Here is a 10,303-nt window from a genome sequence, read left to right as displayed (position 1 = left end):
CTATGCCTCTTTTATGTGCCCTGAACACATAACAGTGACAAGTTAAAATTATGCATTTGTGCTATTTCCCCTTGACTATTCATTATGAGTGAAATTCATGCTAAATAAATCTGGCCCAGATTCAGGGGCTTCTGTCTCCAGTTTCCCAAGTTGAAGTTCAGAGAGTAGCACAGAAAGTATTATACAAAACTACAAAAAAAACAAACAAAAAAAAAACATTAAAAGTAAATTATGTGAAAATAATATAGACAGACCTCAATGAGTATTAGAGTAAATATTCGTTGATTTTCTTCAAAATTGAAAAGTGAGTATCATTTATGATCATTGACTTGCATTTATAGTAGACATGAAAATATTCAGACTATTCTACTACAAAAAGATTCAAATTAATAATTTTCCTTAGAAAAGACATTTAATGTAATTCAAAGCCCTAAGGCAAGAGTTAATTCTGAGAAGTAAGTATTTAAGTTTCTGTGGGTATGAAGGCTAGTGTCTCAACACTGCTTCAAGGTTTAGAGCAGTTCAAATCAGAAGATCATAAATGTGTGACCTGAATACAAATATCCTTTTTATATAGAAACAGGATTTAAGATACTTGCCTTTGGATATCTATGGGGAACACACAGTGGGGATTAACCTAACTAGCTATCTGAAGTTACATATATTTACTCCCCATGAAGAGAGCTGAGAAGGCTTTTCTTTTCCTCATGCAAATTAACTGACACTGGATGAAAAGAGTTCAAAGTATGAACATTTTTCCTGGTTCAGCAAACCACTGCTTAAAGCCAATGCAGCTTTGTAATGGATTTATCAGAACTGCATTAAGAATAAAAGGTTCTTAAATATTTTAGCTATTGCCACTCCTTTGACATGCTTAATAATATACATTGTTTCTGAAGATTCAGTGTAATCATTTAAACTTTTCTGTCATATTTTTAAAGAATTTTGGAAGTGTTGTTTTCAGAATTTAATAGTAAATACATGTAAGAGAAAATGAAGATTCCTGACTCTTAATTGATATGTAATGCTTGTTGTCCATAAATATGAATATGAATATGAATGCCATATTTAAACTGTGATTTGGAAATTTTCAATTCAAAAGCTATAAGATGCATGAGACACAGTGCCATAATTCATAATGTTTTATTCCCACCTTTATCCCTTTACACTGTCTAATGCAGTGCCTAAAAATTAAATATACATAATGCAAAGATAAGTTACTAATGTTTTGTATTTTCTCATTTCTCCTAAAATATGAATATTAGGAATATAGACTGAACTTGTGATTTCATTGATATAGGGAGTTCCCAAATTAGAAAACTCCCTATACCAATACAGTTTGATACTGTTTCTACACCTTTTAGAGAATTACCCAAAGAGCACTGAGGGTAAATGTGTGTATGTATACATGTGTGTATACATACAGATAAATGTGTTATACATGTGTATGTATGTATACACACACATATCTTAATAAAATAGTTATGACTTTTTTCCACATTCAAAATTATGACTTTCTTGAAATCTATCCAAAGATCCCTCTACACCTAAGTTATTAAATTTACCTGAAATATCCTACTTTACCCTTTAAAACTACCCAACAAGAGAATAGAAAAGTTTTAAAAAAGAAAAAAGATATTGATGCATCATTTCTATAAATGTTGGCATCTATGGAATAAAGCACTTTTCCAACCAGATTCATTAATATCAATCACCTAGTCAATACATTAAAGTGAAAAGATTATTAGCTAAGGCTAAAGAAAGCTAGATCTTGTTCACAGTCCTGACACTTTGTGTGATTCTTTGCAAGTTTTTGGTCTTTACTGTATTCATGTGTCAAGTGCATGACATGAGAAAAATAAATTTTAACATTAAAATTCAATGATTTAATGATATCTGATGGTTTCCATAAACATTCTCAATAAAGAAATTTGGGGGAACAAAAAAGGATATAAGTTAAAAATCATCCTCCTGTAACTAAAAAAAATGAATTCTTGCTTACATGTCAACACAACTTCAGGAGTTTTTGATATTATTTGTTTCATAACACAATCTCCTAAACATCACCATTTCTGATATTATAATCTTATATTCAAAATCCATTGACAATGAAGGAAATTTTGTTTATGTGAAATAATTATAGGGATAAACAAATCACCAGCAAGCCTAAATATTTTATAAAGAAAGAAGAAAATAGTAGTGAGATGAAAAAAAATCAGCCCTTCATTTCGCTCAGTTGTACACACAGCTTCAAGAACCAGGTCATATTGTTGTGTGGAGACTAGGAGTGAGTGAGTATCTAAAAGGGCCTTTGAGGATATCTTCAGCACAGTTTTTAAGGCTTTAATAATCCTTGTGTGGAGACTAGGCTGCAATTAACTTCACAGCAAGCACACCACCAGTTGCAGCCTGACTAGTACCATTCTAGAATAAACAGAAATAAATGAATAAACATTTTGCCTGGGGCACAAAAAAGTACAAACTAAAGCAATATGTTATCTTTGGATTGTTACTTTTCAAATTTTTCAATATCCAAATTAATTCCAAGTTTTTCTATGAAGGAAAAGAGCATATTTTAATAGCAATCATATTTTAGTGGCAAAAAAGGCAAACATCTTGTAGTGCATAGATAATGGTCCTTTGATTTAGGTAAAACTGGGGTTCAAATCTTACTTTGCTACATAGGGATTGTATTAATTCTGGCTAAGCCACTTACCTTTTCCGTCTTCATAAATTTTCTAAGATTATAAGTATTAGAGCATTTCTGCATTGTTTTATTTAGTTTCCACTTAGGAGTTTTCTATTCCCACATGTATATGTGTATTTTATACATATTGTTTTGTTGTTTGTTCTTCATTCTCAAACATCAGGGAGGTGATGCCATGACATGGGAGTGAATTGGATTTAAGTGAGTGAAGCCTGTGTGAGGTCACTTGCTTCACTCTTCAGAGCCATATGGATCCAGTAGCTAGATATGGCCCTATATATATAGTGGGAGACTTTAGTGTTTTTAGGCTAAGGAAGTCAAATAAGTCTCGGTCTGACTAAGACCACACTCATTTAGTGATTAAAACAAGGTAGAAATTCAAGCAAAGAAAGACCTCTTTCAACTAGTCAAAAAAGAAAGCTAAATAAAACCATATACCTTCCTTCCTTCCTTCCTTCCTTTATACACATATACATCTATATGCACATATGTGAATGCAATGTGATTTTAAATGTCATGATTCATCTAAAACTAATCTCTAAATAATCATTGCTGGTGGTTTACTCCATTGGCAGTAAAACAGTGATAATAAGCAGACTGAAACACATTAAAAATGAAGAATTGTAAGAGAGACAGACAAAAAAGCCATCACCAAAAAGATACAGGAATGGGTAAAATGGATTGCTCATATGCCACAAATGAAGGATAATGAATGGTCAAATAGATTCATGATTCTCTACATCTTCCCAAGAAATCAATTGTGATCTCTATCACATTGAATGACCACATGAAGAATTTATGGGAAGACATCCCCTAGGATCATAGAAATGGATTGTGTTGCACAAATGTAGGGATATTCACAAGAAGAGGAATACATGTCATCTTAGATTTCAAAGGATATTCATAAAAATCATGAGACATTTATTTTAGAATATATCATTGTTTGGGGGAAAAATACAAGCAAAGCAAAAATTAAGACTCTCTCAGATATCTAAGTGTTAATATAATTTCCTTATATTAATAATTAGTACCTGATTGATTATGAAACTCAACTATTGCAAAATGTGGGTCTTTCTGAAAAAAGGTCATTATTTGAGAATGAATTAATTCTTTCAAAGTGTGTATTGTTTGATTATTATTACAGAAAAAAAAAACATTTCTGTGACTATACTATATCATTTGAATATGATAACTGGGTAAAATGACTGAATTTATGAAATTTAGGATAACTGATTTTTTAAAAGAGTGAAGGAAAGGTAACACTATTAAATATTGTTGTTGTTTTTTAATCTTTTAAAGTCCTCCAGACATATACCCACATATATGTAAACTTATGTCATTTATATTGACACTGTATTAGGAGCACTAGCATAATTAATTAAACAGTCAATTAATATAATACATTTACATGAACTGATGTATAAAACAAGCTGAACAAAAACTACACATTATTTTTAAAATATATAAGAACATGAATGCCATTATTTACATGATTTAATAATTATTTCAAGTAACAAATGCCATTGACTAAATTAATTTTTCTCCCAAAAATGAGAGCAGACTTTTTAATAATGTTTTCTAATTCATATAATAGTATCTATATGATATTCTACTCTGAAAAAAAAAGTAATTCCCATTTGCATGAGTAATAATTGATCCCTCATAAATGAACAATTACTAAAAAAGAACAATTACTGAAAAAAAGTGAAGTTTAAGCTATCTATTAAAGTAACAAACATAGATTGTTGGTTGATTGTTGTCCTTTAAAGGGGACCAATATAACATCACTGTGTTGGAGTTAAGTTACAATGTGCCCAACTGTGGCTAATTTAGAACAATACAAGTTCAGAATGCTCTTCCACAGGTTGGGCACAAATCCTCCCAAACACAATCCAGTTCTGGCAATGTGTGTTTCAATCCCATCATCAATGTGTACCTTCCTGGGAGGTATGCAATCAAAGTAAGTAAACTTATCCATAGCATTCAAAATGTCTCCATTTGTTCTAACTGATGGTTCCACATATGGATTATGTGATGTGATGCTGGCTGATGGAGTTACTGGTTACCTTGGTTACCCATAGTTTCTTTCTAAAATGTATTCTCTAACCTTGGCATTTACATTTCTGAGTTAAAGTGTTCAATGTCACACTTTCCAGGATTCAATCAGCATTACAAATCAAATTTCTCAAATATTTGCTAAGCACATACATAGAGTACTATAGTGCCTTAGAATCAAGTGAAGGGCTGCTTACATATAACAGTTCTGTGACTATGGACAAATCATTTAACATTTTCAAGTCTCAGCTTATTAATATGTAAAAAATAGAGAGGTGCTACTAATGGTTGTACAACCCATGTCATAGGATAGTTAAGAGATGCGAATGGAATTCATAAGATATTTATGACATTTTAATGTAATCATATAAAAAGAAAGGGAATCTTAAAGTGCCATACAAATAAGGAATTTTGTTGTTACAAAGTACTCTTCTAAGCATTATAAGATATATAAAGTTTACATTGCACATGATTTTTCTTCCAGTGAGTTTATAGGAATTCATATGTACATGCTTCTGTCTCTCCCATACACAGATACATGATAATATCTAAATGGGCTAGTTAAGTAGTATGGTTAATAGATAGTCAGGCCTGGAATCAAGAAGACATTCAGCCTCAGACAGTCCTGTGACTCACAACAAGTCATTTAACATCTGACTGCATGTGTTTCCTCATCTGTAAGATGGCAATAGTAATAACAGCATCTACTTTCCAGTGATTTCCAGTGATTACAAAGCATGAGAATCATGAAGGATATCTGTTTAACAAACTGATTGATTACTATGTGTACCTTGCCAAAGAATAGAGTATGGTTCCCAACACAGTGAATGGATACATTCTGAGAGGATTTTATGGAAAGACTTGAATATGAAACAACTAGTGTTGATGTAAGGATCAAGTGAAAATGTAAAATACTTAGCATAATACCTGATACAGAGTAATCATTAAACATGTGTTAGATATTGTTATTAGCTATTTCCAAGTGTATTAGAGAAATACAAGGTCTGTATTACATGAGGTCATTATTGTAGATGTTTAGTGATAATTTAGAGATACATTTTCTGACTAAGTATGAGACATTCTAGGTAGCTTCAGGGCCCTTGAGATCAGTGAGTTGAATAATCTTTTAAAGGGCTGAATTGAAAAGACATATTTGGGAGCCATTACAGAAAAGATCTCATGATTAAGGCGAAATTCTGGAATTTTAAGATAGAAAGAAAAGTAATTAATTTTACATGTGAATAATTGAAGCCCAATGAGAATGAGTAACTTGTTAATGTTTCTAGACAAAAACTGTTTCAAAGTAAAAGTTCTAAAGTTGATTTTATGAAGGAATCTGAACCCTCTTCCAAAATACAAGAAAAGTAGTAAGAGAGGGTAAATGAGAACACCATAAAATTTTGAGTAGTGGGAAAAAAAAATCCAAAAAATGACTTCAATTTTTATAGTAAACCAGGAAACTACATTTACTAATATAAGTAAATATATTTTGGGTGTGATTGAACTTGGACTGAAATAATTATTTTGAGAAATGAAATAGAAACAAGTAAAATAAGAATAACAAGAGGGATATTCAGTGACAGAACATTGGATTTAGAATCAAAACACTTAAGTTTGGATCCCATGTTCCCTAGCAGATAACTTACCATCTCTGAGAAACTCAGTTTCCTTATCAATAAAATATTAAGTTGCTTCTAGATCTAACTATAATATCTCATTCCTAAGAAGCAATGGCAATTCAACTGAGGATTTGCATGGGAAAACTAAAGATTCTGGACAAACCTTATTTATTTTCTCCAAACCTCTCTCCTTGGCTAAAAATAAAGGGTTGTAATAATAAATGATAGTTAACACTGTAGATAAAATGCTGGTCCTAGGGTTAGGATGACATGAGTTCAAATCTAGCCTTAGAAACTTAGTAGCCGCGTGTCCCTAGAAAATCACTCTGTTTACTCAGTTTCCTCTACTGTAAAATGGAGACCGTGGAGGAAAAAAAAAGGGGAAATCACTTCGGTACCTTTGAGAAGAAAACTTCATAAAAAATGGGGTTGTGAGGAGTTGGCCACAATTTTTAAAAATCAGGTAGCTAGGTGGTGCAGTGGATAAAAGAATAGGCCTGAAGTTATTTAGTTGAAATCTGGTCTCAGACAATTACTAGCTAAGAGACCCTTAGCAAGTCACTAAACCCTGTTTTCCTTAGTGTCCTTATCTGTAAAATCAGCTAGAGAAGGAAATGGCAAATAATGTCTTTGCTAAGAAAATTACAAATGGCATCAAGAAAAATAGAACATGAGTGAAAATTGAATGAACAAGGAATATAAAAGAATAGATTATCTCAAAGTTCCCTACAATCTCTACATCTGTGACTCTTCCATTATATGGTTCTATTAATGATAGAATTGCGATAAAATAATGGTTGCCCTATGAAAGCTACCAATAATAGATAATACATCCAGATAGATAATAGATGCCAATGGATAATAGATAAAAATATCCAGAATTTATATAATACTTTAAGGTTTTCAAAATGTTTTTCATAATATCTTATTTGGTATTTATTTCCAACTCTATACATTTGGTGGCATTATTATTCCAATTTTATAGATGGAGAAACTGAAACTCAGAGAAGTTAGATGACTGACCCAAGTTCATAGAGTTAAGTATTTATGGAAGGCTGTGAAATCAGCTCCTTTTGACTTTAAGTCTAGTTATCTATCCACTATAGTACTAAGTGTTGTGGAAGCAACTTTTAGTGACAATGAGAATTTTAATCATAAGATATTCTCCAAACAGTGAATCAGTACACTTTTTAGTATCTTGTTATTTCCTCATATATCTTTTAATTTGCCCATTCTACTTTACTTGTTTTCTATGATGTTAAATTTCTATTGGTTTCAAAATCCATTTCTTTTCTTCAAAGGTAGTATATATGTAGGTAGTATGCAGAAAAATCTGAGGCTATCAGACAGGGGGAAAAGAATATCAGGATCAAAAAGTGACCAAAAGAACATGAAGATTGGGCATAAAAGAAGAGAAGACAAAAGCATGGCAGTTTTGGAGCAAAGTTCACTGCAAGCTGAAAGGGCTATAATAGTAGTTGAATGTCTGATTCTTTTTATCCGTACTTCTTCCCCTCAAATTTGAATATTATTCTCCCTTTTTGGAAACTAAATCTCTTCTCTATTCTCATGATACTGCAAATATTTTATATGATCATTAAGTATGTGTAAGTATGTATAAAATACCGTTTATTATGTAACCCTGAGCAGTCACTTCATAGCCCTAGTGTTACTCAGTATTTTACATTGCCAGTCTCTCCTTATTCCCAGTGTGTCAGAGAAACCTCTGGCCATTGACTTTTGCAGTGTCAACTAATTTTACCCAGCTTGCCTCCTCTGAGGCCTTCAGAGGTCTCTGGCTATGATTTCTTGAATTGAGTTTAATAACCAATAGCTCACTCAAGAACAGCCATGTGAAAACTTAGAGTCTTTATTATACTTGCTTACATAGTACCCTAACTTGTTAATTCCCAAATGAACACCTGGTATCCAAGAGAATCACATGTTTATTTTCAAATTCCTTACCTCTCTTGGCTATCTATCCACTTGGCTCAGCTACCCCAGGATAAAGAGATTGACCTCCTGTTGTGGTGGGCTTAAAAAGGGTCTGTGAGGTCATATACACAGCCAATCAGAAAGGGAACCGTCTCCGTTAAGAAGCTATCTCTATATGACAAGAGTCCTGCCCATGGGGCATTCCCTAGCCACATAAATTACTTCTGGGGCACTCAAACCTCCTGTTGCACTGTGCCAGCCCATTTAAAGGACCCTTACAGTATATAAATTTGATATTAAGAAAGGAAAAATTAGCTTTTTGTGATAAAGAAATTGTCCTGATTTTCACTTTGTGATGGGAAAAGGGAAACTAAAGACTCAGAAGAAGCAGCATCACATGATGAATCATTAAGTGCCTACTTTGTTCCAGACATTGTGCCATGTGCTAGAAAAAAAAATGGTACCTTCCTCGAAGGAGTTTACAATCCATTTGGTAAAAATATGAAAACAATTATGCATAAGAAAAATATAAACAAAATGAAAGGAGATAATCTTAAAATTAAGGAAGTACTCAGGGAACAAAGAGGAGAGTGGGAAAGGTATCTTATAGAAAGTGGGCTTTTATTTAAGAGCTGAAGAAATTAGAAAAGGCCATAAGATATATACAAAGGTGAAGAAGAAATCCAGACCTAGGAAACAGTCAATAAATATATACAGAATCAGGAGATGCCTTAGAGAAGGGAAGATTGGTGTCATTGGATTACAGGGCATCTGAAGAGGAATGAGGCATAAGTAGCTTGGAAACTACTAAGAAACAAGTTACCAAAGACTTTTAAAATCAAATAAAGAATTGTATATTTGGTCTTAGAGATGATATAGGTTATAGAGTACTATCCTTGTTTCCAGTCCTTAGTCTGACATTAATGGCTATTAACTTAGCCAAGTCATTTAACATTTCATTGCCATATTCTTTAGAAGTTAACATGGGATTCCCCACAATACACCAAATATAATTCCCAGATTAGAATGTAATTGGTAAATGTTTAACAAAATACAAGAAAAATACAATGAAACATAGATAATATATGGTTTTCTAAATCAACATGCCTCCTGCAGGAATCTTTGGCTTTAGTTTAGTAGCATCTGTTTCCATTTGAGATTGATACTTCTACTCTATCCAGCTTCTAAGAATATGTTGCAGAACTGGTGCTGGTCTAATTTTGTAAAGCAAGTTTCTCACAGTACATCAGTACTGATGATGTATTAGGTCCAGTAAATAATTAAAAAGGAAAACAAATCCTAAACATACTTATTTTCTTTGACTTTGACTTGACTTTTCACAGGATAAAAATAATAAGCCAATTAGAGAGAAGAATCTTCTTTAATAGAATTCTCTCCAGATTCACTTCGAAAATACTTCATCTTTACACAAATGAGATGACAAAACTGTTCTGATTCAAGAGCTCTTTATTCTTCTTTACTCCTCTTGTATCTATGCAACAAGCTCTGACATTCTTCTCTTTGTTTCTTCTTCTGCCTCTCTATTATTGAGCTATTTTCTCCAGAATAATAAAGTTCATATTCTGTTCTAAGGTAAGGTCAAAATATAGGGTGATGTGACCAGAAAGAGAATAAGAGATATAACTCTTCTATTTCCTAGTAAACTTCAAACCTCAAGATGCAAAATGTAAAAAAAAATTAGGAATTTCCATGGCATTTCATGTAAAGGCTAATTACAATTAAGAGAATGCAAACTTCTGCAGTGGAGAAACTTTTTATCTTTGTTATTCCCAGGCTATATATATGGGATCTAGTGCTTTTTGAATTGAATTGTATTACTTTTCCTTGAATTAAAAGAAATTTTTACACAAGATTGGGAGTATTGTATTATAGTTATTATTTGTTATTATTTTTTTTTCAGTCATGTTCAACTCTTCATTACCTGATTTGGGGTTTTCTTGGCAAAGATATTGGGATGATTTTCTAT

Source organism: Sarcophilus harrisii, chromosome 3 (assembly GCF_902635505.1).
Source record: "Sarcophilus harrisii chromosome 3, mSarHar1.11, whole genome shotgun sequence".
NCBI lineage: Eukaryota > Metazoa > Chordata > Mammalia > Dasyuromorphia > Dasyuridae > Sarcophilus > Sarcophilus harrisii.
Note: the sequence above shows the minus strand (reverse complement) of the source record.